The sequence below is a fragment of the Schistocerca americana genome, unplaced genomic scaffold (assembly GCF_021461395.2).
Source record: "Schistocerca americana isolate TAMUIC-IGC-003095 unplaced genomic scaffold, iqSchAmer2.1 HiC_scaffold_854, whole genome shotgun sequence".
In the NCBI taxonomy this organism is placed as follows: Eukaryota; Metazoa; Arthropoda; class Insecta; order Orthoptera; family Acrididae; genus Schistocerca; species Schistocerca americana.
The window spans coordinates 1-10,000 of record NW_025726625.1 but is presented as its reverse complement, the minus strand read 5'-3'; positions in this window follow the sequence as shown (position 1 = coordinate 10,000).

Below are 10,000 nucleotides of genomic sequence, written 5' to 3'. Positions count from 1 at the left end.
CCCCAACGCCAGCGCCTCTGCCGCACGAAATCGTGGACCGGCAATCACTCCACCTGCGCCCCACTCCAACCGCCCAACTCGCAACTCCAGCGGATGAACGGCGGACTTTTCCCGCAGTCGCAATGTGCAATCCACCCCTATAACATGCGTTTCATGAAGAGTTATCTCCAATATGCGACATTCCCGCTGTCCCTATACATGAGCTGCGGGCTGTACCAGTTACGAGCTAGAGACGCGACCGCGTTGCTCTCTGTACGAATGCCGATGCTGAGCGGTCAGCTAGGAGGCGCTCCATCCATGTCGGTACCGGTGAGCGTTGCACTCGCAGTCGCAAGAACGTACGGCAAGTATATTACCTGGAAGAGTCAATGACAGTCCACGCCCCCCTGCGTGGGAAGAGTCTTTCTAGGCCATGACCCACCGGAAGGGCGCAGCGTCCCCCACCCCAGACATGTGACGTCACACCATCGGTATTGACGACTAGACTGATTCCTTATAATCATTTGCCATACACCGGTGGAAGCTGCCGAGACGAGTAACTACATAGCGGGCTCGCCGTGTCACTAATGTACAGAGATACAACAGTTTCGACTGGAACCGGATTAAACGTATACACGGCGCTGATTAGTAATAGATAGAGCCATCAGAATACAGATAATGTATACAACTGTCCGTATACATGCTGAAAGACTCTGCTCACAATCACAACCACACGTCAGCCACACACCCTTATCACGCACTACTCTCTGCCTGTAACACGCACACAGACAATATGTAAGCACCAGCATGGAACAACACCCAGTGCATCCTCTCCGCCACATTAGACAATCCACACTGTCATAACCAGACTGGGAGGTCCACTCAGAAAACAGAATATCCCACCCACCCGACAACCACCATTGCTCAGCCAAGCCACCAACACCCACACATGTCCTACACAGGGGTGCACCCAACATCACAATACTGCCTCCTCTCACAGCACACAAACAATGGCAGGAATGAAAGACACAGGTCTGCCACAAGCATGGAATGAGAGCGCCGCCTGTCATGAGCCAAAGGTGCATCCTGACGTGGCAAATCAGATGATGCCGCAGGCATCCACTTACTATAATCACAATCAACAAACCGGCCGCCCCGCCCCGCCCCCCATTAAACCTTTCCTTACAACAATGTGTACCTTAACCTAACCTATATCGTACCGTAACCTAACCTATATCGTACCGTAACCTAACCTATGTCGTACCGTAACCTAACCTATGTCGTACCGTAACCTAACCTATGTCGTACCGTAACCTAACCTATGTCGTACCGTAACCTAACCTATGTCGTACCGTAACCTAACCTATGTCGTACCGTAACCTAACCTATGTCGTACCGTAACCTAACCTATGTCGTACCGTAACCTAACCTATGTCGTACCGTAACCTAACCTATGTCGTACCGTAACCTAACCTATGTCGTACCGTAACCTAACCTATGTCGTACCGTAACCTAACCTATGTCGTACCGTAACCTAACCTATGTCGTACCTTAACCTAACCTATGTCGTACCTTAACCTACCCTATGTCGTACCTTAACCTAACCTATGTCGTACCTTAACCTAACCTATGTCGTACCTTAACCTAACCTATGTCGTACCTTAACCTAACCTATGTCGTACCTTAACCTAACCTATGTCGTACCTTAACCTAACCTATGTCGTACCTTAACCTAACCTATGTCGTACCTTAACCTAACCTATGTCGTACCTTAACCTAACCTATGTCGTACCTTAACCTAACCTATGTCGTACCTTAACCTAACCTATGTCGTACCTTAACCTAACCTATGTCGTACCTTAACCTAACCTATGTCGTACCTTAACCTAACCTATGTCGTACCTTAACCTAACCTATGTCGTACCTTAACCTAACCTATGTCGTACCTTAACCTAACCTATGTCGTACCTTAACCTAACCTATGTCGTACCTTAACCTAACCTATGTCGTACCTTAACCTAACCTATGTCGTACCTTAACCTAACCTATGTCGTACCTTAACCTAACCTATGTCGTACCTTAACCTAACCTATGTCGTACCTTAACCTAACCTATGTCGTACCTTAACCTAACCTATGTCGTACCTTAACCTAACCTATGTCGTACCTTAACCTAACCTATGTCGTACCTTAACCTAACCTATGTCGTACCTTAACCTAACCTATGTCGTACCTTAACCTAACCTATGTCGTACCTTAACCTAACCTATGTCGTACCTTAACCTAACCTATGTCGTACCTTAACCTAACCTATGTCGTACCTTAACCTAACCTATGTCGTACCTTAACCTAACCTATGTCGTACCTTAACCTAACCTATGTCGTACCTTAACCTAACCTGTATTGCGCCTTAACCTAACCTGTATTGCGCCTTAACGTAACCTGTATTGCGCCTTAACGTAACCTGTATTGCGCCTTAACGTAACCTGTATTGCGCCTTAACGTAACCTGTATTGCGCCTTAACGTAACCTGTATTGCGCCTTAACGTAACCTGTATTGCGCCTTAACGTAACCTGTATTGCGCCTTAACGTAACCTGTATTGCGCCTTAACGTAACCTGTATTGCGCCTTAACGTAACCTGTATTGCGCCTTAACGTAACCTGTATTGCGCCTTAACGTAACCTGTATTGCGCCTTAACGTAACCTGTATTGCGCCTTAACGTAACCTGTATTGCGCCTTAACGTAACCTGTATTGCGCCTTAACGTAACCTGTATTGCGCCTTAACGTAACCTGTATTGCGCCTTAACGTAACCTGTATTGCGCCTTAACGTAACCTGTATTGCGCCTTAACGTAACCTGTATTGCGCCTTAACGTAACCTGTATTGCGCCTTAACGTAACCTGTATTGCGCCTTAACGTAACCTGTATTGCGCCTTAACGTAACCTGCATTGCGCCTTAACGTAACCTGCATTGCGCCTTAACGTAACCTGTATTGCGCCTTAACGTAACCTGCATTGCGCCTTAACGTAACCTGCATTGCGCCTTAACGTAACCTGTATTGCGCCTTAACGTAACCTGTATTGCGCCTTAACGTAACCTGTATTGCGCCTTAACGTAACCTGTATTGCGCCTTAACGTAACCTGTATTGCGCCTTAACGTAACCTGTATTGCGCCTTAACGTAACCTGTATTGCGCCTTAACGTAACCTGTATTGCGCCTTAACGTAACCGATATTGCGCCTTAACGTAACCTATATTGCGCCGTAACGTAACCTATATTGCGCCGTAACGTAACCCACATTGCCCCTTAACGTAACCTATATTGCGCCGTAACGTAACCTATATTGCGCCGTAACGTAACCCACATTGCCCCTTAACGTAACCCACATTGCCCCTTAACGTAACCCACATTGCCCCTTAACGTAACCCAACACACGTTGGGCCTTAACCCAACACACGTTGGGCCTTAACCCAACACACGTTGGGCCTTAACCCAACACACGTTGGGCCTTAACCCAACACACGTTGGGCCTTAACCTGCTCTGTAATTGTCATACGACGCGTTAAATTAGTGTAGTGTTGCCTAACTGCAACCCCCGCAATATAGTTTGCTACTCGCACTGCCCGGTCCCCAGTGTATCGCTTCATGTTAAACACCTTGCAGCTATACACTGTAATGTGGATGGCAGCAGGACGTACATGCTCAATGCCCTTTGCAGTTGTTCATTGGCATTTGCAGTTGTTCATTGGCATTCGCATGGCGAAGCACTTAGCCTACGCTGTGGTACGGCCTGTGTCAACTGTCCGCTGATGTTGTACGTCCAAATCACACACTGTACTGCACATTGGTCCTCATGTACTGAATGATACATCGTGGTACATGTGACCGTACAACGACTGCGCCAACAACGGCGAACCATGCGGTCCAAATGTTGTGCACTCAGCTACGTGTCGTCTCCCTATAAGAGCTGGATTGCAGTGTGGTATGCCCTGGATGGCGATCAGCATGAGCCGTCTGTTGATGTAGTGGCGCGTGTTGTCAGACGTAGTCGTCTCTTCTCACACACCGTGATAGCACGGTGCACTGCGTTCCACATCTGCGACATGCGACAGAGGCCGGTTGACAGTCGTTCGCGCAATGGACATCGCATACGTACGGGGGCCACCTTCCACGTGTTCGCTAAGCGTGGACATGTTGTTGCGTGTATGTGGGCAGACAGTGTGTCGTGACACCTGACACAGGCATGCAACAATCGTTGAATTTGCAAATGGCGATGGACGCCTACGTTTGCTGGTGACGTTACGCAAATGAACAACTGGTAAACCGTTGTGGTGCGGTTGTTCTCGCTAGGGGTGAATCAGTGATGGCGACGATCGGTTGAGCTACCAACCGGTTGTTGCAGCGATACCCACCATGCCCACGAACGTGAATGGCATGTGGGTGTGAAGCGATACGCGGCGGTGGCTGGGTGGGACCGTCCCCGGCCGGTGAGGGGGGGCCTCCCGGCGTGTTGGCCGTGCGGTGCGTGGGCGCACGCGCTACAGCCGGCTGGTGGGGGCGGCCAGTGGCAGGCGCGCCGGCCGACGGAGGCGGCAGGCGGCGCAGCTGCGCGCCGGCGCACCCTGCACGCGGCGCCGTGCGGCCAAAGTAGGTCCTCGCGGGCCCGGTGCGAAGCGCGGTGGACATCTGCAGTGTGCTGGTCCGATTGAGGACTGTGTGCGCTGAGGATGCGCCGCCGCCCGGCGCTCGGCGCCGCGACGCCGTCTGCTGCTCGGTCGCCTCTGCGGTTCTCGCAGGTGGTTTGTATCGCAGCTGTGCGGACGTGTTGGCGCGTGCGCTGTGCTGGGAGAGTTCGCTTCGGCACCCAAGTGGGGCTTTTGTCCTTCTGTGGCGCTGGCGTTGGAGCTGCCGGTCACCGTAGGTGGCGCGTGTTGTCTCCCGCCGGCAATGCCACGACAGCACGCTCCCGGGCCTCTGTCGGCAGCGGCAAGCTCAGTTGGGAGCACGGGTGGTCGCACCTAAAGCGTCTACTCGCCAAACTCCGGGCGATTGCGCCTCTCTCGAACCCGACCAAGTACTTAGGACGGCGCTGCGCGCCGCCGGGACCTGAGAGGGTTTCGAGGTGTATGGTGCAGGGGAGCTCAGCCTCCTCCTGTTTGCAGAATAATTGAGCGGACGCTTGCGTGTTCGCGCGGGCCCCCGGGACACACTCCCGGGCGGCCGGCTGCTCAGCTCTAGTTGACGCAGCTCCCTGGTTGATCCTGCCAGTAGTCATATGCTTGTCTCAAAGATTAAGCCATGCATGTCTCAGTACAAGCCGCATTAAGGTGAAACCGCGAATGGCTCATTAAATCAGTTATGGTTCCTTAGATCGTACCCACGTTACTTGGATAACTGTGGTAATTCTAGAGCTAATACATGCAAACAGAGTCCCGAGTCTGGCGTGAGGTCAGTCGCTTGACGGCGCGTTTCGGCGCGGGCCCGCCCGTTGCCGGCGCGCCGTAAGGCACGGAGGCTCGCACTGGGGCGTATCGCTTTCCAGTCGGGCGTGCCGCGGTAGTCCTCACTCGGGGAAGTGAAGCGTCTCTTACAGCCTCTCCTTCCCAAGTAGCTCTTTCCGCCTTCCCGTGGTGCCAGACGTCAAGCTCGGCATTCTGCCTTGCGTCAAAAGGGAGAGCTGCGACCCAACCCGATGCGAAAGCGAAGGGTGCGTGGCACAGGGGGAGCTGTGTCGAGGGACCGAACACCAGTCCCTTTCTGTTCGCAGGGCACAGACCAGCAGGTGCTCTGCATGCCGGCGACCTCGTTTGTCGGCGTGGGATCACGGCGCGAGTCGGCAAGGGTGCTTCGCCGCGCCCCTGGGTAACCGGGGCGTGTTCTGCCAAACCCAGGTGGTGGTGACATCGCCTGGGCCAGGTTAGATGGGCCCAGACCGCCGAACGACTGGGGGACCGACCCACCACCTGAGTAGGAGTGGGTCCTTGGCCTTCAGGTGGAAGCTCGGGCTAGTAGGCGGCGAAGGGCGAGGGGTGCATCCGCCTCTCCGGAGTGCGGGGTGCACTTGCCGAGGAGCGTCGTGTGAAATCGTCGACGACGGGGCCTTCGACGAGGACCAGTGCGCTGGCAACGGCGCGCTGAACCTGGCAGCTCTGATGTGCCCTTGACCTAGGGGCGAGGTTGGTGGGCGAGCTGCAGAAGTCCCCCCCCATGCCAGAGGAGCCGGTCCGGGGCAAGAGACGGGCTCCCAACTTTTCACTCGTCTAACTAATCATGGCTGACCAGGAGGCGAGTGATCTTTGTGCGATTTCGAGGGCGAGTGTGTCTACTGTCCCTACCTCGCAGGAGGAAGGGGGACACGAAGATGAGAGTGTTTACGATAGACATTGCCGAATTAATCAAATATTAGACTCTAGTGTCAAAAACGGCAAAATAAGCCAGGCTGCGGTCCTGGCAATAAAGAACGAGCTCGCTTCCTGGGCTATTGCAAACGCGAAGCTCGAGGGGCGTCTCGAAGAACTAGAAAAAGAAAACGCTAGATTGAGACAGCAACCAGTCAAGACATGGGCCGGAGTGGTGGCGCAAGCCGCTACAAAAGCCCAAACAACAAAGGAAACTATAGCAAAAATTTCTAAAAAACCAGACACGGCAGTCTTTTTAAGACCCCTGCCTGGTCAGACAATCAAAAAGGTACAAGAAATATTTACAACAACTATTGACCCGGCTAGAGATAAAATAAAAATCAATAAAGTAAAGGCCACAAAAAATGTAGTCGTGGTGGATCTTGCCACTGAGGAGGATAGGGACAAAATATTAAAGAATTCCAAACTGAACAAGGCCATTAAATGCGAACCTCCCAGAAAAAGAAATCCTCTGGTGATACTGTACGACGTACCTGTGGCCCTAACTGAAAGCGACATCTACGAAACCATGTATAATCAAAATTTTGATGACACAGAATGGGAAACATTTAAAAATGAATTCAAGCTCCGCTTTAAAACGGGACCTCGGGAACGGGATGTTGTCCATCACGTCGCCGAGGTCTCCGGCAAGATGTGGCGAAAACTTACCGCTATGGGGAAAATTTATATAGGATTTCACGCCATCAATGTTAGAGACTACCTAGTAGTCCCTAGATGTCACAACTGTGGCGATCTGGACCACGTCCACAAGCATTGTGATAGGAAGCCGGCCTGCTCCAGGTGCGGGGCTGAGGACCACACCAGAAAAAACTGCAGTAAAAGCGCAACCTGCATTCCATGTACCAAGCGAGGAAGGAAACCGTGCAACACTACTGGGAGAAACTGCCCAACGTACAGGATGCTAGAACAGAGACTAATCTCTCGAATTGATTATGGCTGAGGCCGTAATTGAACTCAGGAAGCCAAAAAGGAAATCCCCCAGCAAGAGGTTGAGGGACGCTCTGAGGGCAAACAAATTCAAAGAATTTATACAAAAAATTACACAACCACGATCTTTGGTGACAATAATGAAAGACGTTTGCATACAGACGGACCCGTGTGAAGAAGACGTTCCCTCTCCTCCTTGCTGGGGACCTGGGTCGAAACAAGAGCATACCCGACCACACTGGCATCCTGTACTTGGGAGTTCACAATCACAATCACACAGTAAAGAAGTAATATCCACCAAACATGTTCAGTACAATGAAATAAGCAGCTCAATTCCATCTTCTGACACACCATCTCGGGGTGCAATGGGAATTGATCCCCAGCGAATTTACCCCAACCTGGAGCACGCACTACAGTTATCAAGACTAGAGGAGCCGGCAATCCTCACAATAGCATTGAGACACGTGGTACGTGTCGGCCACGAGTATGGAAGAGATGTCACATTTCCAGTAATGGAGGCTGTGGACAGAATTCAGCTCAAGACAATGAATCTCCCCACCGACTTCGGAGCCCTGCGAGATCTAGTTAAAAAGGTCTTTGACAGAAGAAACGAAAAATTCGACATGGATGATCTATACTACCAATCAGTGATAACCAATGGCAGAGTAGCCCACGACTGGACAAAATTGTGGCCGGAATCACACATCCATACATACTTCCCACGTGAGCCAACTAAATGTAGGCCAGATAAACACCCATAATAGCAAACTGGTCCTGCAGGAACTCCGAAGGGTGGTGGAAGAGAGGAGTCTAGATGTACTCTGCTTACAGGAACCGTACTCCCAAGCGGGGCGGATCCCATTCATGGCTGCTAACTGGCAAATTATACATTCCAACGTAGAGCCAAAGGCTGCAATTATAATTATCAACAAATCATTTAGAGCTACAGTCCTTGCACAGTTCTCTGGTGAACACTGCAATGTCGTGGAACTTCAAACACCCGCGGGGGTGATTTACATCTGTAATATATACTTCCAATACGGAAGAGGAATAGAGGAATTTCTAGAAATACTTACACAAGTCGCCACGGCATTGCAGGGACGAAGATTGATTGTGACAGCGGACATAAATGCAAAGTCCCCCCTATGGTTCAGTGGCACGCACGATGATCGGGGGCTAAAAGCCGAGGAAACAATTATGGCATTACAACTGGTGGTTGCCAACCAACAAGGGAACCCCCCCACATATACTGGCGGAGGGGGAGAAGGTACAAATATTGACATCACACTAATAACACCAAACCTGGCCACAAAGGTCAACAAATGGAAAGTGTGGGACAAAGTAACCACCAGTGATCATAATTTAATAACATTTTCCATTGGGGAAAGGGAGTGCCACTGGGACATGGGGTGGGAGCTGCAGCTTAATTACAACAAGGCTAACTGGGACCGTCTCGCGGAGGAGTGCAACATTCCGACATTGCTGGAAGGTGACGGAAACGTGGATGAATGCGCCGAAGGACTGGTGCAGGCGATCACCACAGCGGTGCGGGCAGCCGTACCAACCAGGAGGAGAGCCGTAGCGGCCACCCCCACACCATGGTCGGTCGAACTGGGACAGATGCGCCAGGCTGTGAGGAGGGCAAGGAGGTACTACCAGCGGAGTGTCGTCTGGAGGGAAAAACGAAGATGGCTTCAGATCTATCGTGAAAGCAAAGAACAATTCCAACAGGAGTTAAGGGCAGTCAGACTCAGAAGCTGGGAAAGTTATGTAAAAAGCCAATTGGCTACAGACCCATGGGGAGTCCCTTATAAATTAGTACGAGAAAAGATAAGATCACCAATGGTGCTATCCACCGTCAGGGACGGGGACCGGATGACGGGCACTTGGCAGGAAACTGCTGAGGCCCTCCTCCGGGTTCTGTTGCCTGACGACGTGGAGGAAGATGAGACTGAAGAACAAAAAAGGATAAGGAGAGAAAACCAAAGGGACTATAACAATAACATCAGAGTCTACCCCTTCTCTGAGGAGGAGGTCGCTGCCCAGATCAAGGCCCTCAAAAGAGGGAAAGCTCCTGGCCCGGACGGCATTACTGCGGAAGTGGTGCAATTCCTTGCCCCCCAGCTCGTAGCTCCTCTCACTAAGTTGTATAACGAGTGCTTGGAACTCGGGAAATTCCCAGAAATATGGAAAAAAGCCAATGTAATTATCATCAAAAAGAGTCCGGACAAAGATCCCACAGAAATTAAATCTTATAGACCTATCTGCTTGTTGGACGTACTGGGCAAACTTTTTGAGAGGCTACTAGCGAACAGACTGACAGCACACCGCATGCTGTGCGGGATGAGTGACAGACAATTCGGCTTTCGGTCTGGGTGTTCTGCGTCTGACGCAATCGCCCTGGCTGCCGAGGTCTGTGGCTCTACCCCGCACAAGTATGTCGTCGGCATCATGGTCGACATCAGTGGCGCCTTCGACAACCTGTGGTGGCCCTCACTCTTTTCCTGCTTGCGGGAGAAGAACTGTCCAGGGCCGCTATATGGGTGTCTGAGGAGCTATTGTGCAGACAGGGAGGTCTGGCTATCGGCCCCTAGCGGCATAGTCAGGAAGATTGTCACCAAAGGATGTCCTCAGGGCTCTGTCCTGGGACCTCTCTTTTGGGACATTAAC